This window comes from Trachurus japonicus, chromosome 21 (assembly GCF_045865225.1).
Source record: "Trachurus japonicus isolate A0001 chromosome 21, Traja_1.0".
Taxonomy (NCBI): Eukaryota; Metazoa; Chordata; class Actinopteri; order Carangiformes; family Carangidae; genus Trachurus; species Trachurus japonicus.
This window is the reverse complement of record NC_140927.1, coordinates 8,980,557-9,007,537: the sequence shown is the minus strand read 5'-3', so window position 1 is coordinate 9,007,537 and position 26,981 is coordinate 8,980,557. Positions and strand designations below refer to the sequence as shown.

At 41.4% G+C, this 26,981-nt stretch overlaps 1 long non-coding RNA gene and 1 pseudogene across 1 annotated transcript in view; both read left to right on the top strand.

The window, feature by feature from the left end:
* The first annotated feature begins 1,621 nt into the window (after positions 1 to 1,621).
* Positions 1,622 to 3,143, top strand: LOC146964758 (general transcription factor II-I repeat domain-containing protein 2B pseudogene; annotated as a pseudogene).
* A 15,539-nt stretch (positions 3,144 to 18,682) lies between these two features.
* Positions 18,683 to 26,981, top strand: part of LOC146964757 (uncharacterized) — a 78,583-nt gene continuing 70,284 nt past the window's right edge. Inside the window, exon 1 of the long non-coding RNA XR_015034574.1 lies at positions 18,683 to 18,781. This is a non-coding gene — a long non-coding RNA (uncharacterized LOC146964757). The remainder of the gene's footprint in view (positions 18,782 to 26,981) is intronic.

The following is a 26,981-nucleotide window of genomic DNA, read 5'->3' as shown; positions in this document are numbered from 1 at the left end:
TATTTATTTATTTACATATTGATTTATTAGAGGCCAGCGCCGCATCGTCACGTGACCATAAAAAACAAAACTGAAAACAAATAAACTATCATCTCTCACAGCAAACCACAATCAGCCTCAGCATCAGATAGTGAGCAGATACTCACATCTCCCATCTCAGGTAAATTCTGAAGAAAAAAGAAAAAGCGAGACGCTCCGTGATGCCTCCTTTACGCACAGCTGTTTGTTTATGTTGTGATCTGTGCACACGGGTTTAAATATAGGTTACTAAATATGAGTGTCTTTATTAATGGAAAAGGTGTGTGTGTGTGTTTTGTTTTTTGTTTTTTTTTACTGGGCAACAGCTCTCAATATGTCAGAGCAAACCTGGATAACATCATAACCTCCTCCCTCCCAGACTACTTTTGCATCATCAGCCCGTGAGTTCTGTGGGCGCATGACGTCCGTCCGACTACCCATTTCTCCGACCATACATTTAGCCTATTTATTTTTGCGTCCATTAGTCCGAACTCCCATTTCTCCGAGTTAAGTAGCCCTAACCCTTAACCTTACCCTAAACCTAACCTTAACACCGTAGAATGGGTAGTCGGAGAAATGAGCCGTCGGACTTATGGGCAGTCGGACTGATGTATGCTCCCCGAGGTCTGTTCGCGCGACCGGACACTGCCAGCTTGGACCGGACCAGAACATCAGTTTCCTCCCGTCTCACTTGCTGTGAGAGATGATAGTTTATTTGTTTTCAGTTTTATTTGTTATGGTCGCGTGACGATGCGGCTCAATAAATCAATAAGTAAATAAATAAATATAGCAGATCATCGCAACGGCACAGTGTGTAGCAGGGCTGCCCAAACTGGGGCCCGCGGGCCAAAGTTGGCCCGCGACCAATTATTTTTGGCCCGCTGCCCATGCTCGAATTGTTATTACTTTTACTATTATGTGCCAGCAGTCGGAATATCTCTTTTAACTTTTATTTATTGTTGCACTTCTTCTCCTGACCACAAATTAACATTGTATTACATTGGGGTTAGGGTGGCGCTATTGAGCTCCCGTCAGCTCAAATCCGGCCGTGACCACAGAGTGAGAAGATCTTCTTCTTCTAACGGCGGCGGTTAGCAACCTGTTAGCAACCAACTAAAAAGAGTGAGAAGATGCTGTGATGGAGCGTGGGAGGCAGTGGCACTGTGATAAGAGGAAGTTTAAAAAAACTTGGGAACACGAGTACTTCTTCACAGAGATTGATTCCGTGGCAGTATGTTTGATTTGTAAGCAGAAAGTCGGTGTTTTAAAAGAATACAATCTTCGTCGCCACCACGAAACGCGGCATTCCCATCAGTTCGCAAAATACACCGGAGAGGAGAGAAAGGTGAAGGCTGCAGACCTGTTAGCAAAGCTAACTTCCCAACAACGCACCCTTCTCCAGCCCTCAACTGAACAGGAGAATGCCACTCGGGCAAGTTATCGTATTTCCTCCCTCATTGCCCGAAGCGGACGACCTTTCGCTCTGGGTGATTTTGTGAAACAATGTCTGACAGTTGCTGCTGACACAGTGTGCCCAAATCAGACGCGGGCTTTTTCCCACATTAGTTTGTCACGGAACACGGTGACCCGCCGTGTTGAGCACATGGCCGAAGACATTCGGGACCAAATTGTCCAGAGAGCAGGTCGATTTGCTGCCTTCTCCATCGCATGTGACGAAAGCACCGATATCTCGGACTCAGCTCAGCTGTTAATCTTCCTGCGAGGAGTGAATGAGGACTTTGAAGTGTGTCAGGAACTCGCGGGCCTTGAAACACTGAAAGGAACAACAAAAGGCACGGATGTTTTTATGGCAGTGCAGCGAGTTATGGATAGGAACAGCTTGAAGTGGGAAAACCTATCAGGTATCACGACCGACGCCGCCCCGGCTATGGTCGGTAAGAGAGTAGGTCTCACTACACTTGTGTCAGACAAAGTCCGCGAGTTTGGTGGGTCGGTGTTAAAATACCATTGTATTTTACACCAAGAACAGCTGTGTGCCAAATCCATCGGCCTAAAAAACGTGATGCAAGATGTCGTTGCCATCGTGAATAATATTCGCTCAAAGGCGCTCTCACACCGTCGGTTCAAAGCCCTCCTGGATGAGATGGAGGCACAGTACGGAGATGTGCTGTACCACCAGAAGGTCAGGTGGCTGAGCAGAGGAAAGGTTTTGCGGCGTTTCTTTGAACTGCGTGAGGAGATCGGGGCTTTTCAAGCAACGAAGAAAAACAACATTCAAGTGCCTTCCGACAAACACTGGATTTCCGACCTGGCTTTTCTCGTGGACATTACAGAGCTACTGAATATCCTGAATCTTCAGCTTCAGGGGAAGGACCAGATAATCAGTCAGCTGTATGATCACATCAGAGCCTTCAAGCAAAAACTCCTGTTGCTCAGCAGACATCTCTCAACAGGTGAGGTCTGATTTCAATACTGTAATGAACAAAAAATAATGAATTAGGCTTGTTATTGATCCTAACCATGTTAATTGTGTGACCTATGCATCCATATGTTGTGTCAAATTAAAAAAAATTAGGCTGCATCATTAAATGGAGCACTAATTTCTTGCATCTTACATTGTTCCTTTTTTCTTTGTGTCTCTACATTCAGGAAATTTGGCACATTTTCCAAGCCTCAGAGAAGTTGGGTTGATGGAGGAAGACAAGCCAAAATACCTTGACATTCTCAGCAATCTTGTGGTGGAGTTTGACAATCGCTTCAAAGATTTTCAAGAAAATGCAACAGCATTTGAGCTGTTTGCGCAACCCTTTTCTGTACCTGTGGATGCAGTCAGTGAGGAGCTTCAAATGGAACTTCTGGAGCTTCAGGCTGATTCAGACCTCCATAGCAAGTTCAGAGAGCTTACCTTACAGGACTTTTACAGACGTGTTCCTGCACACAGGTATGCCAAGATCCGCAAACATGCACAGGTGATGCTGTCCCTCTTTGGAAGCACATACGTCTGTGAGCAGGCTTTCAGCCTGTTGAATCTCAATAAGTGTAAACTGGGAAATGCACTGTCTGACCCTCACTTAAGTGACATTCTCACTTTGTCAGTAAGTGAGCTGGAGCCTGATGTTGAGAGAATTTTAAAAACCAAGGGCAGGCTTCATGTCTCCCACTGAGAGGCCTTCTGCATGTTACTGAGGATTACATGCCTAAAAATTACTGTTCAAGGCAGTGATGAATGTAGCATTTTTGTACCAAATGTCTGGTGATAAGAGTATTATTGCACTTTTTTTTGCATATTCTGCTCTGTATGGTTAATGTTAATACAGTCCAGTGATCATAAAAAAAAATCTAAAGCTGTTGCACAATTATATTACTATTACTTACAAATGATTGTTCAAGGCAGTGATGAATGTAGCATTTTTGCACCACATGTCTTTCTATGAAAAAATACACCTGTCACTTTGGAGCATGTTCTGCTCTGTATGGTGCATATGTTAATACAGTCCAGTGATTTATAAAAAAAAATATATATAAAGCTGTTGTAAAATTATATTTTTATGACTTTAAAAATGATAGTTCACAGCAGTGGAGAGTATAATATTTTGGTCTCATAGAGGCATGTTGTTGAAGGCACAGGCCTTTATTATTATTTTTCTGCTTTCAATAAACAGCAGTGTTGATTTTCCAAATTTGTATGACTGTTTATTTTGCACAGTTATATCATAGGCATATTTAATTTAATGCACCGCAATATGAATGTCTAATTTTGGCCCTTGACCCTCCACCCCGAGCCATTTTTGGCCCTCCACTGAGAAGAATTTGGGCACCCCTGGTGTGTAGTGTCAACACAGCAGTAATCCATCCTCATCTTTCATCTGTGTTAATTCAGTCAGGTTGAGTTTCCATTACGCATGCCGACAGCCTTTGATCTGTCATCAGTGTGACGGGACAATCGATATAGATATAAGTGTATGTGCTGATTCAGATAGGGGTTATTGTGATTATTAATTCCATTTAAATGTGCCTGGAACTGTGGAAACCTGCCTGTGAGGTCTTGGTGACGTGTGCGCACCAAGTCAATTGCCTCCCTCTTCCACGGTGAAATCAAACGTGCGCCTCGCGCGCACGGCGGATTTAAAGGCGAGGAGAGGAGCTCATTTGATTGGTGAAGATCTGACTCGGCTGTGTCAAACCCACTCCACGCCTTCTCTCCTCCCTCTATGCCATTTGCGCCGGTGGGAGGGAAGTAGGCCGGATGCGCCCCGCTGCGCTTCGAAGGAAAATTGCAAACTGCTCCTGGACACGCCTCGTTGGCGAAGCGAACGCCTGCGCTAGTTTACGAAAATAGAGCCCTAGGACTTTCCAGTTTGGTCCGAACTAGGGCTGGGCGATATGGACCAAAAGTCATATCCCGATATATTTAGTCTGAATATCGATATACGATATATATCCCGATATTTTTCCGCAAAGTGAGAGCAAATGTTCAGTCAAAGTTAAAGCCAAATATGACAAGTCACAGGTAGTTTTATTGAAACCGGCTATTTCACTGAACAGTTGCAAAATCAAATGAATAAATAATAAACAGGTTTCTTCATCTGGTTCATGAATAAATGTTCAGCGGCTCAAATAACAAAATGTAAACATAAATACTGCCTGACAAGAGTACCTTTTTTGAAATCAAAGTAATGGAATAATGGACTTTAGAAGGCGTGATTCCATAAGGCCTCTTCTAAGATCAATGTTAAAAGTTGGCTGGAAATTTGAAAATATTGTCATTATCATGTATAATTTATTATAAGACATTTCTGTAACATAAACACCAGCTATAGCAGAGTCTTATAGAAAGGCACTCTTGAAATGTTGTTCAACCATTCAAAAAACAACTATTTAAATTAATAACAACAATTGTCTGCACTAAAAACTAAAAAACAACAACTGCCTTGTGTCTCTGTTAAAGTGTAGCGTTATTTCTCAGAGTTTTTTTTTTTTTTTTAATGTGGAGTCACGTGACGTGCCCCACGTGTTTTTCCGGTCAGTCGTCATGGAAACGTCACGTGACACTCACGGATCCACGGTTTGGACCAGAGTGAAAACAAACGTGTGTAAACCATGGATGTATTATATTATCATAGATCCATGGTGTAAACGCGAACCTTCCGAGCTGAATCTGGTGAAAGCCCCGCGGCTCACAGAGGTCTGGAGCTCTGACGCTGCTGCAGGGGACGACCTGCTAATGGCTAACGGCTAATAACAGCTAACGGCTAACAGCCGTGCTACAGCAGCTGACTGAGCCTCTACAGCCGCGGCTCGGCTCGGCTCGTTAACGGCAACTCGGTCAACGTGGACTCGGTGCGTTCCTCTCGGTCAGCTGGTGAAGCAGCGGTCTGATAAGCATGAATAAAATAGGAAGAGGAGGGGCGGCGGCGCGGAGCGTGGCGAGCAGTGCAGAGAGCTCCAGATCAGCAGCCTGAATGGAGCAAGGATCACAGCGCAGATTTGAACTACCGTATATCGATATATGCGATATGGTCAAATTCCATATCCCATTAAAAAATATATCGATATATTTTTTATATCAATATATTGCCCAGCCCTAGTCCGAACCAAAATTTCATGTGTGAACACTCCCCCAGACCATGGTTCGGACTTTTGTCAGACCAAACAAGCGGACCATGGTCCCCCAATAAAGTTGGGACTCGGTCCGGTTCGCTTCAGGTGAGTACGTGATCAGACTTTTAATAGGACCAAATACAGGAAGCAAACCAAAACAGCAGTGCATCATGGGTTGAAGACAGATGTTCAGTGTTTCCCATTCATTCATTTATTTGTGGCGGCCCGCCACAAATAGATTTTTCGGCTTTTGGCTTGACCAACGCAATATAGTTACGTTCATTCATCTCCGCATTGCGCTCTTTCTCCGTTATTGCCGTTTACACACACACACACACACAGAGAAGCACGCATGCATGACAGCAGTGTGCGGTGAAAGCAAAACTCATACGCTGCTGCTGCTCCATTGTTGACGAAATACTATAATAATAATAATATGGATATCTACCACCTATCAGGAGTCATTGTAAGCCGGAGTGCATTGCATGATGGTTGTATTGCTTCATTAGTGACCACTGGTTGTGCCTTACTTTTCATAATGCATAATTGAGTCTAATATAATAAGTTTGATCATTATCACTAATACATAGGCTACACACAGCACTACAAAATGGAAACCTGGCTATATAATGAGTATAGAACATAAGGGGTAGTGAATGATAATGGTCACAGCCTCTGTATCAGTAACACCTACTGTGACACTGGTTACTATAGTGACTGTGGCCGCCATGAGGAGGAGAGAAATATATGCACTCACAATCTTCTCTGTCTCCCTATAGGCCGATGACAACTTAAACTTGTTTTCATACATCTGAATCACAGGTGAAAAACTAAAAGTTTTATTGGAAGAAATATTTTTACTACCGTCATTTACTTAAGACTCAACAGGGTTTCCCCCAGAAAACTTGTTAAGCCCGCGGTGGTAGGGTGGCCCAAGCGTGTTCTTTTGTGACAGGGGCCTGACCCTGACCATTGACTGATGGCAGGGCACTATAGGTAACAGATTCATTAATGGAGAAGTAGAATTTAGAAGCCTTTAAGATCAATATTAAAAGTTGACTGGAAATGTGAAAATATTACCATTATCATGTGTTATTATAAGGCATTTATATAACACTAGCTATAGCAGAGTCTTATAGATTGCACCCTTGAAATGCTGTTCAATCAACCACAAAAAAATAATAAATAATAAAAAAATACTATTTAAATAAATAATATCAACTGTGCCGTCAGGCTTATAATACACTGGGGGAAACCCTGCTTAATAAAGACAATGATATATTAGATGTGTATCCAGTATTCATGCTTAAGGTTTCATTGCAGTGTAAAATCTTCCCTCATCTCTGTTTTTGGTAAGAACTTCAGGGCTTTGTTAGAATTGTGCTTCAGTGGGAGCTTTGGAGAGCATAAAGCATAAATTAAACATCAAGGCTGGAAATTTGTAGATTTTATTTATTTTTTGTCTGAGGTAAATTTCAGAATGGCCAGTGTGAATTTGTTTGATGTCATCCACTTTAGCTCTTAACTCATTGAGTGCCATTGACGTCTATGGACGTCAATCAAAATCCAACGCTTGAGTGCCATTGACGTCCATAGACGTCAAATGCACTTTTCTGCGGCTGGTAAATGGGGACGCTCTCGCGCACACTGTGAGTAATTTTGGGGCTTCTGGGATGTGTAGAGTGAAGAAGACTGTAGATCAGAGCAAGAAGTGAAGAAGAAGGAGAAGACGAGCGCGATCGGTACAGAGATAAAAAAGTTGGAAAAAGTTTCTATTTCTAGAGAAAAACGACGGGCAGAGCCTGGAACAATTGTAACGTGGAGCTGGAGGAAAGCTTAGCCACGGATACTATTAGCATAGCTCCAGCATGAAGTGATCGGAGGAGGCAGGAAAGGTCAACTGATCTAGATGATCAGCACCAGAAAGCGGATCGCGGAGTCAGTTTCACCAGTTGCTGTCTAACCGACGTGACGACGAACCGAGAGATCAGCGCGGTGAGTCGCTACCGCGGCCGCGTCCAGCAGAGAGGCTGGAGACGCCATGACGTCTCCCTCCCTACTTCAGAGACGAGGGGATGTAGCAGGAGGAGAAGTAGGAGAGGGGAGGGGAGGGGGTGGAGGGGGGAGGGGGGCGTAGGAGAGGCTGACGGGGCAGCAACCGCTCGTACTTGTTGTATTTTAGTTGTTGTTGTTGTTGTTGTTGTTGTTGTTGTTGTTTTGTTTTGTCTTTTTTTTGGTGGGGTGGGTCAATGAAAAAACATGTGAAATGAAATCTTCAGATGTCTTACATGTTTTTGAAGCCAAAATTAAAACGGATAAATCACTATTTTTCTTGAGAGACTCTCTTTCACAAAAATGCATTTTTCTCAGCTTTCTAGAAAAAAAGTGGTCTTTTTTGTGCAACCAGGCTCTATTCAACTTAAGATAAATCAAGAATGGAACAAGGTACAAACAAAGGGTTTTTTCCCTAGTTATATAGAGAGTCTCCTCTTTCCTTTGAGCTGTTTGGTGTTTTCAGAGTCATAGTACAAAATATTCTCTGGGTCTTGACATATTACTCAAAATGCCCCGAAACGCTGGCACATGGCACTGACCATTTTATAAAAGGTCTGGCACTCAATGAGTTAATAGTTAGATTTATAGCCATTATAGAATCTGAAAAAGTCTGAAAAACATAAACTGTGACTCGGGACTCACGACTTGTTTAAAATCAATCATGCTGACAAAGCAGCGGGCTCCAACAAAGGCTGTTATTGGTCGTCTGGCTGTCTCTGGGATATTTTTCTGTGTTTGTTTCCATTTCCATTACTGTGGTTACTTAATTTGCTAAGACTTTTATTTTTATGGAAGGAGATACAGTATTGTAATATACTGTACTGTACATGCCCTCTGTACTGTAGACAATAGGACTGTGTTATGCAGTGAGAATTGCACCCTTGTCAGTGCTATTTTGTAGGTGAGTTTAAATATTAGGGGAAATACTTTATTTCATTGTATACATTAGGCTGTTTGAAGTAGAAATTGTATTGTGATCAGCTGAAAAATCTCAATACCTGCACTAAACAATAATTTCATGTTTCAATCAGTTCAGCTCTGCAGAACAGATTTACAGGCTGGCACTGATGGGAAGGAATCTGTCATTGGGTGATGAATGAGCCTGTCAGATTAGGTACAATTTGATCATGTCTATTGACTCCAAGTTTAATTTCACTGATTGAATCATGAGCAACGATGCATGTACAGACATATGCTCACTCATTACAACTTGGACTGGGATGTCCCTCCTCACTTCTTTATAATTTCCATTCTGACCTGTAATTTGTATTAATGACAGTTAATTTAGGCAGACAATTTTTTGATTTAGGATTAATCTAAGTGGGGAATTATTTCTCTGGGTGACTTTATTTTTATATTGGTGACTTTAATATTTTTTCACCCATCAGTGATTTCAATCCTCTCCACACACCAACAATTGCAGAAGCCATCCGTATTTATTGTACTTTTCTGTGTTTTAAAACCACAACACGTTCCCAGCTCAATCCACGAACAATATGTGTGGAACCAATTTCAGTAAAAGTCGATAGAGCTTGTGTTAGCTTTGTCTAAATAATAATTGCCCCTGTCAATTAAATTAATAGAAGCTCATGCTCTGCCATTTGATCATCTACCATGCAGAATTTAAATGCACTCAATCTTAATTCAACGAAAAATGGATTTTAACAGAATAACACTTTTTGATCATTCTGAAAAATAGAAACAAACTCATTATAAAAAGAATGAAATTCAAAACTGCCAAGAAAAGATATTATGATAACAATTGTATCTGTTCTCTCTCTTTCACTCTGAATATTATGACTATATAAACATAGACATGTTATTTATCATATACAGGTTACAATGTGTATATGAAGTCTTATCTGAAGTCTTATCTGTCATAAACAAGATATTACGGGTTACGGAGCATGTTTGTGTCGCGTACCGCCAAGACGAGAGCTGGGACACCGGGTGCAAGGTTGGTTTTCGGCCAAGACACACTAGGTGGACCGCAGAAGCCCTCGTAACAAGATACATGTCATTTATTTCACAATTTATCACAATTACTCCAAAGCTGTTTAATTATGGTAAAAATGTAGCATAGTTAAGGTAAAGATCCTCCACAGTTCCTCTTTAAATAATGTTTTGAGCTGCAGTTGTTTTGGTATAGCAGTTAGAGTAATCACTTGGCATTAGGGCTGCACAATTAATCGAATTTTAATCACGATCACGATTTTGGCTGCCACGATTAAATTAAGATGATCGTCACGATTATTAACATGTAAAAAAACGGGCTGTGCTGCATATCAAATCAAGCGCTTTCTCAACCAATAGTCCGCCAACCACCAGGGGGCGAACGAGAGGTCAGGGCTCCATGAAGCTGCCTAACTAACAAGCGAGCGCATCCTCCCTTTACATGTTGTTTACAGTCCAGAGTGTGTGTCCCAGCCGGTCTGCGCCTTCAAATGCTGCTGTAGCTGTCACCTTCTGCGCCCGGTGTTACGTCTCACTCATAGACTGTATGGATCTCACTCTGCAGTGAGAGTGAGACGATGTCGGCAGCAGACGGTGACAGTACGGAGACATGACGTGTGTCTGTGTCTGGTCAGGCAGCACCTCAGGCTGTCTACTGTCGCCGTCTCTCTCTGGATCGGATCGAGGTCGGGCTGCGGGGTGGTCTCGAAGCTGGACCGAGACCCCGTCACCCCACGCGGCCGTTTTGGTGTTAATTACATACGTCGTGTAATTAAAACGTTCCGACCGTGATCATAACGGCCGGTAACGGCGATCTATGGCCGTTTTGGTGGCAGCACAGTTGAGCTAGGCCGACCTGCTGGACGCTGCCTGTGTGAAAACACTTGGTCTGTTCATTAAATGTTTTTAATTCGTTCCAAATTGCTGCTGAAGCGTCCGTGCTGTGCTTTGGTCCATGCTAGACAGACTCTTGCCCACACATCTCTGTGTATCATTGATGGCAAAAATAAATTTTTACTATAGCCTACTTTGAAATTACATTTCAGAGCCTGTACTTTCTTACTTTTATTTGAGTAAAGGAGTTGAATCAGCAGCTACTTCTACCAGATTTATTTTTTATTTTTTGTTTTTTACACAAGTATCTGTACGCTACTGTACAGAATGACACCTCTGCACTCTGCAATGGCATTTATTTTTCGCTAGCTCTTTGTCTTGGGTAAATTTTATTTTAGGCTATTATTTATTTTTATTTTACGTTTTATTTTGAACTGAAAGCCTTGTTCACATAGCCTATTGTTTGTTTCAAATAGAAAGTGCAATAAAAACATGTTTTATCCAACATAATGTATAATCGTGATTAATAATCGTGATTTCAATATCGACAAAAATAATCGTGATTATGATTTTGGCCATAATCGTGCAGCCCTACTTGGCATGATTAGTAACTTACTGCAACTGGTTTTAAAGCTTAGAGCAGAGGCCCTAGTCCCAACCTTTTCCAATTCAGGGCCCACTTGAAAATCTTAAAAATGTCTGCGGCCCACCTCTGACCCCATAAATAATACGGAGCCCAAGCAATGCTTTCTCAGAGCACTTTGTTTTTTCAATGATAAAGACTGAACTGAAAGCAGGCGAATCAAGCTCCACAGTCAGTGAGAAGTTTGAGGCATTAGCCTTACCATGAACCCATTGCAAGTTATAGGAATGAGACAAAGAGTGTTACAATCATCCAGACTCCCCTTTTTATTTTCATGTAATTACATTTTTATTTATTTATTTATTTTTGCAAAACCCATACTATTTTGAAAATGATTTGATGGCCCACAGGTCGGGAATCACTGCCTTAGCACTACTGTTGGCATGCTGTGATATTTAAAGCAGAAGTAAGCGATCCGGTCGTTTTGGCTAATGCTGCGTTCCAGGCAGGCTTTTGAAACCGTAAATTACAGCTTCAAGTCACAACTTACGATTTTGTAGCGTTCCAGGCAACCCACTCGTGTTTTTCCGACCTGTTTTACCTGTGAAAGTCACTATAACGGCCACTCGTAACTTCCGCCCCGTGAGCTGCACTGGCTGTTTGCCACATTTTCACCAAACTTCAGTGGTGTTGGCAGTGGCCTGAGGCCGTTCTTCTTGTACATTTTAAGGTTCGGCGTAGCGTAGATGATCGTTTTTCCCACTTTGGATTACCCACACATAATTCATTAAATAGTGCATAGCAGAATGTCACATGCTACATTATGATCAGGTGCAGCATATTGTTAACAATGCAGTCATACACTGTGGTCACATTTACCTACTGTTGTTTAAAGCATGTGAATACTAACACATTCTAAGATGTACCGATGAGATGCAAATTTATGTTGGATAATACCTCATTAATGTTGAAAAATCTGAGGATGCTTTCAGGGAGCACAGTGGCTCTAAGCTTAAAAAGGGGGCTGTTGGATGTCAAGCTCTCTGTGTGGTTGTTTTCTTTCATGTAACCCTTTATTTATATATATATATCTGTGGTCTTTTTTTTCAACATGAAGTCCTCCAAATCAAAACAGTACACTATTTCAATAAGGAACACTTCAAAGTTGTACATTTTAGTAATATTTTGTGGTTCACAAACTCCAATTTTGTAAAAAGCAAAAGCAGCATTAAGACATGTAAAAACAGAGCTCAGTGGTGTTTTAGTGCTCTTTTAGTACTAATAGCATATCTACTCATTAAGACCAAGGAAGAAAAGTAGAAATGAAAGAATTAAAACTAACTTGTGCAAAAAGTAGCTTTGAATAAGCAGCAAATGTAGTTTTTGCTGAGCACCAATAGTTGAGGTACAGCTCAGACATTACTATTATTCACCCGAAACGCTGTGATCTGACTTGAAACTATACGTTGGACTGTGAACTGGAAAATCAGCAAATTGTATTTTTCATTTTTGTTTATTTATTTTTAGATTATACTTATCAGTCTGGTACTTTGTCATTTGGGTATTTTAAAGGCCTAAATCAAGAAGAGAAGAAGAATCATGATTGATTGATGTCCACCTTGGTGGAAATATGTATACATAATGCATAACAAAACATAGAACCAACATAACCAAAAATGTACGACATGTACAACAGTTAGAATGAGCAGGTAGCAGCAGACACCCTCACATGCAAATGACCTGTTGCCCTTATGGCAACAAGCATCATTTTTCTTTGTTTTTTTTTGCCTTTATTGGATAGCACATAGTGAGATAGACAGGAAAGGGGGAGGCAGAGAGAGGGAGAATGACATGCAGGAAAGGTCTGCCCGACGCGGGATTCGAACCGGGGACGCCTGCGTTGAGGACTGTAGCCTCTACATGGGGCGGCCGCTTTAACCACTGCCATGCACCGCCCCGCATCATCACAATATTGAACTTGTACTTCTCTCCCATTGCCACCAGTAGCAGGGTCACTGTGTGTAGATGTGTGTGCTACACAGTTCTGCAGGGTGTGATAGAGAGCTGCCCCTCATACACACAAGCTCAGACACGGAGAGATCTCTCTTCTGGATTGGGAACATTAAAAATGCGTCGTAGATCAAGGTCTTAAACACAAATTGAGTTTGTGGGATGCACAACACAACTTTTATGAAGCAATAATAAAAAGAAGATCTATTTTCTTAATTTCTCCTGAATGAATAGCAGGTAACTAATACTGTATGAGGCCTTGTCCACACGAGCCCGGGTATTTTTGAAACCGTGAACATATGTTTATTTTCGGGATGATTTTCATGAATGAACAGGCAATAGCCTATGTCACTGTCAGACCGGGTACGACGGGAGGGGGGGGGGGGGTCGCATCATGCAGTGATAAAAAAGAGTCTATGTGGAGATGAGGAACGAGCCAAAAGCCGAAAATGTATTTGTGACGTCCGCGGTCGATATAAAGTGGATATGTTTCATTCATCCATGTTTTGACAGACAACACAACAGCCAGTGATAATGAGTTGCGCCGCACCGACAGCTGAGCCAGCCAGGTGATGCACACAGCACAACAACACAGCGCAGCAACATGTGCAGGCTGCTGCAGCAGTGCACGTCAAAGGGACACCGCCGAAAATAAAATAAATAGGCTACACGTAGTTTTGAAATTGTTTTTGCGCATGTTTTCATCCATAAAATGACCAAAAATGAACACTATAAGCGGATTTCTTGATAACGAATTATTTAAACAGCATTTGTATAGAAATGATTCCGTCCCAAGCCTTTTGATCCATAAGCGGTTTCCACTGTATTTTGATTGGTTAAAACAGCCTTCCACACGTGCATTGCGTCACTTGGTAGCGGATTTCACGGTTGCGTGTGTACGGAGTGTTTTTATTACACCACTCGTGTGGACGCGGAGCAACACTCCGGTTTCAAAAATACCCGGGCTCGTGTGGACTAGGCCTTAGTTTATCGACGTGGTCTTTTAGTACCAGGGCCTGTTTAATACTGAGGTTCTGTACCTTTCTCAAGGTCACAGTTCAAAACAACACAATGTAATTGTGTTGCAGTATTTTTTTTTAGAGGTTGTGAAGTGTGTTTGAATGGAATTGCTTGTTAGAGGGAAGACCAAATACATATTTTTTTGTCAGTACATATTTTGTCAGATTTCCTTGCAACAGGATAATACAACTGTACAATTACCGTATGTGAGTAGCACAAACCTTATTTTTTACTAAAAACAAAACAACAGATGGAACAGATGTTAATAGGAGTATAATCCAGCCCTCTACCTAACCGTATGAACTATTTTACAAGAAATTTACTCTGCATAAATTTGCGCTGCTTGTGTTTTTCTTGTCATTTTTGACCTGATAGCTCACCTGAATTACAGTTGAGAAACAGTAGAACTTACAGTTCCTTTTGTGTGTTTTGTCTTCTTTGTCCAAAGAGTAAACATATCCTTACAGTTTGTGTTTATCCATTTTAAAACAGTAGGTCGATGTTGATAGATCATACACTGCAGAATTCATTTGCGTCTGGTTCTTGCTAAAGAACAATGCAATCATCTGCATGGGGAATGCAGCAATCACAGGCAAAGTGATGAAAACATGGCATTGGGAGTGGCCCAAAGATAAACATGTTCTGTGTTTCCATTAAATTTAAAAAAGCCATATGGTTTCAGTAAATACAGCTCAGGGACAGTCGGGTTTTATTCGCATCATGCAAAGCGGTATCATTTAGAGTAGCTCTCTGTAGCAGTGTATTATGATGAAATACTCTGAAGTGTTTTCTTTTTTATTTGTTGACTTGGATTTAACCACGGTTGCCAACCAGTATAAACAGTACACAGAAAAAAATTATTATAAAGTCCTGGGGTTAAAGGAAAACATCTGAGGCTTGTATCAGAATAACAATTTGCTTTCTTTAGAGTTACCTAGTTTGGATAATGTTTGACGCTGTAGCATATTAACTTATAGAAGATAAATTACTGCTGTCACGAAATGCTGTGTTTGTAATTTAGTGGAAGCAAAACGGTGTGGTGGTGATTTTCTCTAGTAAAACCATTGGGCAATTTGTTTAAAAGAAGCAATATTCAGAAAGTTTCTGCATGTTATCCAAAACAGCAGTGATGGAGGAGACTGTCTGAGCTAATCACTAATGACCAATCCTGTCACCATTGACACCAGAAGCCTTTTTTTAACCTGACTAGACAAATGCTTGCACTACACATTACTTCCTATCATAATTAGTGATGAAAGAAATTTGTCTTTGCACCTGATATGTAAATTGCTCTGTGCTCATTATTCCTTATCAAGTCATTGTAAATGTTTGTCAGTAGAAATGACGACTGAAGTGTTTTTTTCTCTCCTTATTTTTATTAGGATGTAGTAGTTGGACATAGGAACAGAAACAGAGGGAAGCAGAATGCAAGAGAGAGAGAGAGAGAGCGAGCAAGAGAGAGAGATTGTCATTACATATTTATGTACCTGTCCAGAGTTGTGGATTCAGGTCATGATATTTTGACCACAGTGGCGAGACAACCATAGAAGGTTATCAAATACAATGCACCAGTAACACATTTGCCTTGAGTCATGACATACATAAAGTATAACTTGGCCTAAAATCCAACATTTCATTTGTTACTAGAGGATGATTTGCTTCCACTCAAGGTTTAAATATATTAAACTGATTAAATAATCTAGAATATGTCAGAGTCTCAACTGCACTTTTCATCAGACATTTGGTTAGCCTAATCCAAATGAATCCTTTGGATTTATACTAATACCTTGTGCTTCAGCATATTCCTGAATAAGATGTAGGACATTATACATTTACACCTCTCCTCAAATAATTCACTGAAACTGCGCACAAAGCATACATATCTATAGCCTACAATTAAAACATGAATAACTATAACTGACTAACAGCAACAATAGATTTCGCCTGCTTTCACACCAGGTCAGTGCTAAAACATACACGGACATGGTGATACACAAAGAGTTAGATGTCTGTTGGTTTTCATTTGACTTCCACATATCTGCAGTGTCCATCCTTTTCTATTACATCACGCACAATTTTTAAAAACATGGAAATGGTGGAGAAGAGGGCCACAGAGATACAAGGTCAAAAATCAGCCGTGTTACTTTGTTAGCATACAGGTCAAGCTAACATCAGCAAAGAACCAACTCTGACAGTTTTCAGGTGGTTGGTCAAAATCACAGATTTTTGCTATGTCCATTTCTGGTCATGTTGTTATAAGTTGGTTTATACTGTCACGTTCTTTGCCTTTGTCTTGTTTCACCAACAAATGTAATTACTGTAAAAAATAGTAAAGTGGAGGAAAGCCAGCACACTCGCGATCCCTTTGACAAATTTTTATTACAGGACAGGCAAGCACAAGCAAGACAGTAAACAATAGCAGGCAAACAGGGTTACATGAACTGCTATTAATTATGTTTTAAGAAGCTGACAGGATGTTCACACTGGGACTAGTTGGCCTGTATTTTTTTTAAAATTAATTAGAAAAGAAAAAAAGGTCGTAAGGATGTAGTAATGGTACCAGCTGCACCGCCCACTTGATTTCCTCTCGAGTGAATGATCTCTATAGATTCAGTCCCCACCACTTCACTGTTTTCATTACCTTCCCTCTTATTTAACATTTGTACAGTCACCTTCTTCCTAAGTGTTACTGTTGTTTGTCTGTCTTCTTAATTGGCTATGTTTTAATGACAAGTCAAAGATTTATCTACATTCACTTTGTACTTTTACCTTCAAACTCTAAATGGTTGAAATGTATCTTGGCAATTAAACGATGGCTTCACATTTCAGACTGCAGGGTGTTGGCTGGGAGAAGTCTTTATTTTTTGCATTGCAGTGCTGTTTGATACTCAAGTGATGTTTCAGAGCTCAACCCCATGAAGGGCAGGTCTCTGTGGAAAACTGAACAATTTACACGAAACAGCAAAGTGCTGGCAAAAGCAGCTACTCCAATGTGCTGTAAATTGTGCCAAGGCTTTATTTTCACGTAAAGCAAACAAACCTTAACAAAAAAGAACCTCAAATTGAATGAGGCCTTTCAGAATTATTTGCCGAATAGGTGTGGGCAAGATAAAGTGTAGGCCAGGCAGGCTCATGAAGGAAGAATACAGAATACCCAACACTCAGTTTGACACTGCTAAATTATAATGCAGGATAAATCTATGACAAGTATATCATCATCACCTTGTAAAGAGATAAGACATTGACCATAGAGAAATGTTGCTTGTAGGGATGAGTTTAATTTGCAGCTCCCCTCAGCTTTATGGAGCTACACAGCACGTTACAGCTCGCTGTTTAGCTGCAAAGTCTATAACTTCATTGTTTTGGTTCACTTGCTGCTTTTCGGCTGCTGATTTCAGTGAACAAGCTCTAAAAACACCAGACAGACACAGTCGACAGCTACCTGTTGAATATACCAAAACAAACTTAAAGCAAATGAAAATATGCCTTGCATTTCCCAGGTTAGCATGAATACACAACATACACAACTGTTTGCTAACAAATTCACAATGTGATGTGTTCCAAAAAATTCCAAAAAAAAGAAAAAAGAAAAAAAAGAAGAGCTATTTAAAGTATATGAAGGAAAATTAAATAATTTAAAGTGTTATTAAATTATGAATGAAATTTTCTCCAAATCAAATCATTTACCGGTATGTATATGAAACAGTATTAAAAAATTGAATAATGCACAGTAGATTTTATTTCTTTTTCTATCACAACAAAAATTTGCTATTTCAGGATCACAGTATAATTACTGTGACCATGACAGTCGTACCACGCCAACGAGGTTAATAATTGCTACAGCCATGACCTCTACACTTGTCTTTTGTCTGCACCAGGGACATTATTTTGGGACGGACAGAAATTATGTACTGGAAACACCTTAAATCCTTTCAGCTTTTATCTCATACAAACATCACACAAAGTCCTTCTCTATTTTTTCACTTCTGACGACATTTTGAAGAACCTGACACCCCCACACCCTCAGCCCCCCAAACCGATTAGCACCATACAATACCACATGCTCAGATTGATGTTTCCAGAAACACAGTGAGGAAACAAATCAATTATTGTTTAAACACAAGGCTCCATTGTCCAAGAATCAATAGATGAGATGTATTACATTGTGGACGCTCTGTGGAGCTTGGAAATTCATTTTGTTTATGTTTTTTTTTCTGGGCAGCAAAATCACATGGAACACTTTGTCATTTGTGACCCAGTTAGAATCGCTGCTGCCTTTCTACTGACATTACCACTGAATTGTGGACTTCAGAATCAAAATCTTATTTACTGGAAGAGAAAATCTGACAGTGCTACTTAGTGTAACGCTGACAGGGTATGTGGACAGCACTTGCCTAACACGTACATTTTATCTGATTATACGTCACATGTCCAGTGTTTTCATTCAACTCAGAGCTTTTCATTCTGTCAGTGATCAATATCCATCATAATGCATTCACAGTTGTGTTGAATTAGCACTTCTGTTAGCTGATGTTGTCTAGTGCACAACCATGCACTCCTTACACTGTGGCAAATGGAGGTGACTTGTATTCCAGTACTTAGGTCCTACTCTGTCTCATGATTTTGTGTTGCCTGTATTTTTCAGCCATTTCCTGCATTGTTCCTGGACATCTTCACCTTTCTTCTCCTCGTCCTGGCTGAAGAGTATTGAGATTACTTTTCTGGACCTGACACTGCAGTACAGAGGTATGGTGACCTTTGAAATATTCACCTTGTGACAATAACACACTTTGGTGACAATGCAAAATTTAGCGTTTTTCTACTTCTTCGTTTCCTGGCTCATTATTATTAGGGCCACGGGCAATCGCACCGGGCACTGGTCCCAACAGCTATGAAAGCCTGGGCACTACTGTTATTGTGTGGATTTTTTCTTCTTTTTATTAGTAATGTGAATGCTGGAAGCATTCACACTATTGTTCTTCTGTTCGGCCATTTTCTTTATACTTTTGACACTTAACTAGTCCTTCATACTTTGTGCTATTTCAACAATTCTCACATCAAAATGTTCAGCCTTTTCGGGACAGGTGTACTATGTCTTTTCTCTTTTCAACTATTCATACTTTTTGCAATATTCAACTATTTCTGATTTTTTTTTTCCCCATAGAGAATGCATTGGAACAGTCTTGAAACTCTTCAAATCTTCTTACTTCTTTCAGCCTTTAAAGCGTCCACATACTTTCAGCTAGAGACTTCATTCAAATTCTGAGCTGTAGACAAACTTCTAATGTATTCATCCTGTATGTACAACTTTTTCATAGCTTGTACCGTTTTTGAGATAAATCCTTTAAAAGCACATGAGGATTTCTGACAAATTTCACACTTTTCAATGAGTGTGTATGGGGTTGGGTCAGAGTGAGTGACATCATCGTTAGAGTGAGAGGGATCGAAAAAACATTTAGGATTTTTTCTGGATAAATTGCCAGCACGGCCACAAATTAAACTCTAGACACATGATTTCCTCACCGGTTTGTAGCCACACTTGTCGTGTCTCATTTGATGTGCTCAGAACAGCAGACAGACTTACAGAATTGTCTCAGTGAGCCTAATTGCGCAGCTAGACCCGCTCCAGTGGCTCATCCACTTCAATATAAAAGTAGGAGCTGATTTTTTTAGAAAAGCAGAAATGCCACCCTTTTCTACCTTGCGACCCTGAGAAAAGTTTTTGCCCTACAAACATTTAATGCACATCAATGTGCTCAGGAAGGTCTCCTTGCCCCAGTAGTCATGGCCACATTCTGATAAGAGGTACGGTTCTCTTTTTATGGGCTGTTTTCGGAAGCTGCACAGAGCTCAAATCTCTCTGCTCTGCTCTGCTCTTTGTGCAGTTGGTCCAGCTGTAGTGGCCAGCTCGTTATCAAAGTCTATAAATAGAACAGTGCAGGTGCAGCCTGGCCGCTCGTTAAGATGTTTTTAAACACAGCCCCACACACACACATGATAAACCAGACTGACAGAGGATGTCCACGCACAAACACAGGCATCACACTCGCACAGACAGACACACACAGACGCTCACACACAGTCACACATGCACACATACACAAACAAACAAACACACAAACACAACACTGTTCCACACAGTAAAATGTAAGCAGTTAGTTCAGTCGCCATGGTAACTTCTGAGGGCAGGCTGCCACGCAGGTCTAATCAATCAGATCATTAGTATAGGGAGAGAGGAGTTCTGTGGCGCTTATCAACAGTTTTACTTTCTGCACATGTACACGCAGACAGAGAGACTGTCAGACTCACACACCCAGACACACACACACAGGTTTTCAGCTCACATTCATCAGCCTCTCAATGATTTTATACTTTTGATGTAAACATCTGTTTATTTGTTAGCCATTGAAATTTGTCTTGTTGTAATTTGTTATAGGGGTGGAACCTCTGTACAAGCCAACCGGCTTCGTTCCTTCCTTGCACCATTGAAATTTGTGTGCTAAATAAATAAACTCTCTAAACTCTCCAACAATTTATATTTTTCTCATGAATTTAAGTTCAGACGTTTAGTCTTTCCAACTCTATTAATAGTAGTACAATTACAGGTGGAGCCAGGACATAGGATGCAGCTTTTAACATGTGTCCTATCTATCTACCCTTTGTCTCTTTTTTCTCTCTTTTTCTTTCTTTCTTTTACTCCTTCATTTGTATTTTACATAACTTCTTTCTACCTTTCCCTCTCTATCCATCCATCCATCTACCTCTTTCTTCTTTCTATCTATCATCCCCCTCTCTCTTTTTCTTCTTTCTTTCTTTCTTTCTTTTACCCCATTTCTTTTTACTTCTTTGTTTCTTTCTTTTGTTCTGTCTTTCTTTCTACTCCTTTTCTCTTTCTTTGTTTCTACCCCCTTTCTTTCTTTCTTTCTTTCTTTCTTTCTTTCTTTCTACCGCTCTCTGTATATCTCTCTCTTTCATTTATCCACCCCAATTTCTTTCCTTCTTTCTTACTACCCCTCTGTCTCTTTCATTCATTCTCTATTCTCTTTATCTTCTATTATTCTGTTTTTCTTACCTTTTTCTTTCTCTATCTACCCTTCTCTCTGTGTCTTCTTTCTTTCTGTCCTTTTGTTCTTTCTTTCTTTCTCCATCTACCCTTCCCATTTTCTTTCTTTCCTTCTGTCCTTTTCTTCTTCTTTATTTCTTTCTTTCTTTCTTTCTTTCTTCAGCTCATTCAGCATTGTTTCAACAATTTCTTCAGCTCATTCAGCATTGCTTTCAGCATTCACACCATTTCCATTCTTGGAAATGTTTTTTCTAGTTAGGGCCACGGGCAATCGCACCGGGCACTGGTCCCAACAGCTATGAAATAGCTGCAGGGACCAGGCACTACTGTTATTGTGTGGATTTTTTCCTAGTTATTTTTTTTCATCTTCCGGACGCTTTTTCGGTCCGCTACTAGTCCTGCAACTCTTCATATTATATATCAAAACGTGCGTCTTGATCGGGATCGGTGTGCTATTACTTTTCTCAACAGTTTACGAATTTTTCGCGACGTAAGTCGCGAAAAACTGCGCAAAATTTTGCATTGAAGTCTATGGGACGGATGGGGAAAAAAAGAGCGAAAAACACCAATCATTGGAGTTTAACAAACGTCTACTGCTCAGGCATACTTTCACCTAGAGACTCCATTTAAACTTTAAACAGTAGACACAAGTCTTGTGTATTGTCGTATTACTCCACGTTTTGATAGGTCATATAGTTTTTGATCAATCCATGATCAATGACCATGATCATTTTTGGAGAAATTATTAGATTATAATGGGTGTGTATTGCACGGAATGTTCGTGTCAGAGTGGGTGACATCATCGGTTAGAGTGGGAGAGATGCCAGAAAAACTCCAGATTTTTTCTCTATCCAAACTCCAAACGGCCACAATTTACACTCTACACACATAATTTCCGCGACGTTTGTAGACGAGCTCATCCTCGATCTCTTAATCTGCTCAAAATATCAGAGAGACTTACAGAATTTAAACTCTGAGCCTCTAAGTGCGGCCACGTCTGTCTCTGCTCCTCATTGAGTCCAATACAAATATTTTCTGAGAGAAGCAGAACGGCCTGATGTTTTAAAACTGCCAGCGTCACCAAAATATTTACTGTAGAAACACCAAATCGTACCGAAATTTTCAGTAAGTCCTTAGAGCAACATTGATCTGTGTTTTGTTCTGATAGGAGTTACCATTTTCTCACCCTAAGCCTAAATGTGAGACCGGTGCAGAGGCAGAAAATGGCTCTTTTTCTCCACGTTTCTGTCTGTCTCAGCCTGCTCTTTGATCCTCAGGCCAGAGCTTGTTAACTTCATAAACAATCCACCTGGCGCTCGTTTAAATGTTTATAAACAGAGACACAGCTAAATCAGACTGACACAGGATGCAGCTACTAACTAACTATGTGTCAAGTCAGTCACACACACACACACACAGACTCTAGAGCCAGCTTCATGTGATTACAGTCACACACACACACACACAAACACACACACACCTTCATGTGATTAAAACACAGTTAACGTGCAACAGAATTTAAACTTAAACCATGATTTAATCTGGTTTTAAAGTTAAACCTTGTTGGTGTCAAATGCGTCAAATGCCTCTCGTGGGAGCAGCTGATAGAGTCCCCCCCAGCTGAAAGCAGCCCACCCCACCAGCCAGAGGGTCCAGGACCATAGGGACTGCAGTGGAGGAAGGCTGCCTTAACACCCTGCACAATGGCACCCAGTACACAGAAGTTAGACAGGACCAGTCAGCCCATCACCTGGTCCGTTCAACAAATCAGTTTATGCTACTGTGATTTATGTAGCCTAGTTAAATACTACAGTAATCATCATAGTGTATTGGCAGGAAAGACCATTTAAATCTGTATCAAATATCGATTAATGAATTAATCGATAATTTGCATGTTGGTCTTGGTTAAGTACCACCTTGAAAAAAAAAACAATGTTTTGTTGCTTAAAGCAGATATCAGTGGAATGTTTTTGTTAATATAAGTCCTAAATAGTCCTATTTTCCGTCAGCAATCACTTACATGAAGTATTTCAGCCTAAACACGAGTCTCTCCGTCACTCTGCTCTGCTGTAACCCGAGGAGAAAATTTTCCTTGTGGGATACAAGTGTTATCCAATGAGGGGAGAGAACGGCATGAAGGGCTGTGTGTGCAGCCAAGGGATGCGCGTGAATGTGGTGACGTAGCACGAGGACCAATTGATGCCTGACAAGGGCGGGGGCTGCTAACTCATGGTGCGTTCAAGGAAACTCGTACTTTGTGTTTTTCCTTCCTGTGAAGTCATACCAGTTCGATCTGGTACGAGTTCACGGGTCGGAAGTTACGAGTGGCCGTTATAGGGAACTTTCACAGACAACAGGACGGTAAAAACACGAGCTACGGGTTACCTGGAACGCTACCAAGTCGTAGTTGTGACTTGAAGCTGTAACTTACGGTTTCAAAAGCCTGCCTTGAACACAGCATTAGCCGAAACGGCCGTGCCGATGATATCTGCTTTAAGCTATTCAGTCATTCAATGGTATACTAAAATCCATGTGAAAAAAATGCTTCTCACTGTTCTCAGGTCAAATATTTATATGCGATTAAAATGCAATTAATTGCGATTAATTAATTACAAAGCCTCTAATTAATTAGATTAATTGTTTTAATTGAGTCCTGGCCCTATTACACAAGATAAACACACACACACACACACACACACACACACACACACACACACACACACACACACACAGTTAACCTAATGTGGTTACAGCTCCTCCATATCAGTGCTTATAGAAAGATGATCATGTGTCTGTCTGATCAGCTCTGTCTTGACCTTAAGATCGTGGGTTTGATTCCCATGTTGACAGAGATGGCACAACCGGCAGTAGCCCCGTGGCCCATTCAAAATTTCCCGAGAGGAAATTTTCTAGTTCTCCTTCATCTTCCGGACGATTTTCGATTCGCTGTTGCAGGACATATTATATATCAAAACGTGCGGCTTGATCGGGATCGGTGGGCTATTACTTTTCTCAACAGTGTACAAATTTTTCGCGACATAAGTCAAAATTTTGCATTGAAGTCAATGGGACGGGCGAAAAAAAAAGAGCGAAAAAGACCAATCATTGGAGTTTAACAAACGTCTACTGCTCAGGCATACTTTCACCTAGAGACTCCATTTAAACTTTAAACAGTAGACACAAGTCTTGTGTATTGGTGTATTACTCCACGTTTTGATAGGTCATATAGTTTTTGATCAATCCCTGATCAATGACCATGATCATTTTTGGAGAAATTATGAGATTATAATGGGTGTGTATTGCACGGAATGTTCGTGTCAAAGTGCGTGACATCATCGGTTAGAGTGGGAGAGATGCCAGAAAAACTCCAGATTTTTTCTCTTTCCAAACTCCAAACGGCCACAATTTACACTCCACACACATCATTTTTTCAGAATTTGTAGACAAACTTGTTCTGTCACTCATCATCTGCTCAAAATATCAGAGAGATTTACAGAATTTAAACTCGGAGCCTCTTAGTGCGGCCACGTCTGTCTCTGCTCCTCATTGACTCCAATACAAATATTTTCTGAGAGAAGCAGAACAGCCTGATGTTTTAAAACTGCCATCCTCTCCAAAATATTTACTGTAGAAACACCAAATCGTACCAAAATTTTCAGTAAGTCCTTAGAGCAATGTGATCTGTGTTTTGTTCTGATAGGAGTTACCGTTTTCTCACGCTAAGCCTAAATGTGAGACCGGTGCAGAGGCAGAAAATCACTCTTTTTCTCCACGTTTCTGTCTGTCTCAGCCTGGGGGGCCCCCTATCGCCGTGGTAACCTCTGTGATTCTCAGGCCAGAGCTCGTTAACTTCATAAACAATCCACCGGGCGCTCGTTTAAATGTTTATAAACACAGACACAGCTAAATCAGACTGACACAGGATGCAGCTCATAGTCACACACACACACACACACACACACACACACACACACACACACACACACACACACACACAGAGACTCTAGAACCAGCTTCATGTGATTACAGTTACACACACACACACACACACACACACACACACACACACACACACACACACACAGGTAACCTAATGTGGTTACAGCTCCTCCATATCAGTGCTTATAGAAAGATGATCATGTGTCTGTCTGATCAGCTCTGTCTTGACCTTAAGATCGTGGGTTTGATTCCCATGTTGACAGAGATGGCAAAACCGGCAGTAGCCCCGTGGGCCTTTCAAAATTTCCCGAGAGGAAATTTTCTAGTTTGGTTCATTATTCTGTTGTTTGGAAGCAGGGGAGATCTGAAAAAGAACAGATTTGATGAGCGAAAAACAAACTGATTATTTATAACGTATTTATAACGATTAAATCAATATTTTTTCGGTAAGAAAATATTTTTTCCTTTTTATACTTTGAACGTTACTGTGTTGAATTGCACAAAACTCCGAATGGAAAATGCCATGGATGGCATAGAGGTATAGAACATTAAAGGTCAGCTGTGAGCAATGACCGAAGGTGACTTTTTCATACCAACGTGTCTGAGGGGATGAACATGGACCCAAAGAGATACAGACGTCTTTGAAGCTTCACTCAACAAGAATCAAAGCATACAATTTGTAGTAACCTTTTCTAATTAGGGTCCGGGCAGCTAAGCTGCCGGGAACCTATTGTATTCCTAGGAATTCTTTCTTCTTCTTCTTCTTCTTCTTCTTCTTCTTCTTCTTCTTCTTCTTCTTCTTCTTCTTCTTCTTCTGTGCGAGTGGAGGGAGAGTGGAAGAGTGGAGAGATTGGGAGACTTTTTGTCCTTTCTTTCTTTTTCTTATTTACTATCCTTTCTCACTACGGTGGGTTTGTTTATTATTGGTATTTTTTTGTTAGTTTGTAGGGTTATTGAGTGTTAGATTAGTTGTTTTGTGTAGTTTTTTGGGTTTTTTTTGCGGCCAGACTTTGTCTGGTCGGGGGGAGGAGGCCAGGTGAGGCCATCATGGCAGCAGCGGGTTTCTCCTCCCTGTCGAGGAAGCATGGGATCAAGCTGGCAGCCGGTTCCCCGGGCAGCGTGGAGGACGTGGCCCTGGCTGTGGGTGAGAGGATCGGCCATGGCTCGGTGAAGTCCGCTGCTCGGATGAGTCGGTCTGTGGTGTTGTTTTTGGAGAAGGTAGAGCAGGTGAAGGAACTGGTGGAGACGGGGCTGATGGTGAACGGGCTGTTTGAGGAGGTGCTGCCGTTGATGCAGCCTGCAGCCCGGATCACTCTGTCCAACGTGCCCCCGTTCATCAGCGATGATTTCCTGGTCCGAGAGCTGTCTCGTCACGGTAAAGTAATGTCCCCCATTAGGAAGCTGCTCTCCGGCTGTAAGTCTCCGCTGCTTCGCCATGTGGTGTCGCATCGGAGGCAACTCTATATGTTACTTAACAATCGGGCAGAAGAGTTTAATTATCGGTTCATTGTGAGAGTGGATGATTTTGCTTATACTCTGTTTGCTACGTCATCTCAAGCGAAATGTTTCGGTTGCGGGGAGGAGGGCCACCTGATTAGGGCTTGTCCGAGCCGGACCGGTTCGGCTCCGCCGGATCCGGCCGCGGGCCCGGCGGCGGTCGGGGCCGCTTCCCCGCCGTCGACCTCGGCGGCGCGGGGGGCGGAGGCCGCTGCCGGTCCGAGTGGGGGACCCGTCCCCGCTCCGCGGCGGAGGAGCGTCGGGCGGCGAGGACCGACCGCCGGTTCGGACGGAGAGGAGAGAGCAGCAGCTGAATCAGGGCAACAGAGACAGGAGCAGGAGGTGAGTGAGAGGGGTGGAGGTGAGGAGATGGAGGAGGGTGAGTTGAGGGACACAGGCGAGGTGGGGGTGTCAGTGGTCGAGGGAAAGTCAGCTGAGGAGATTGGG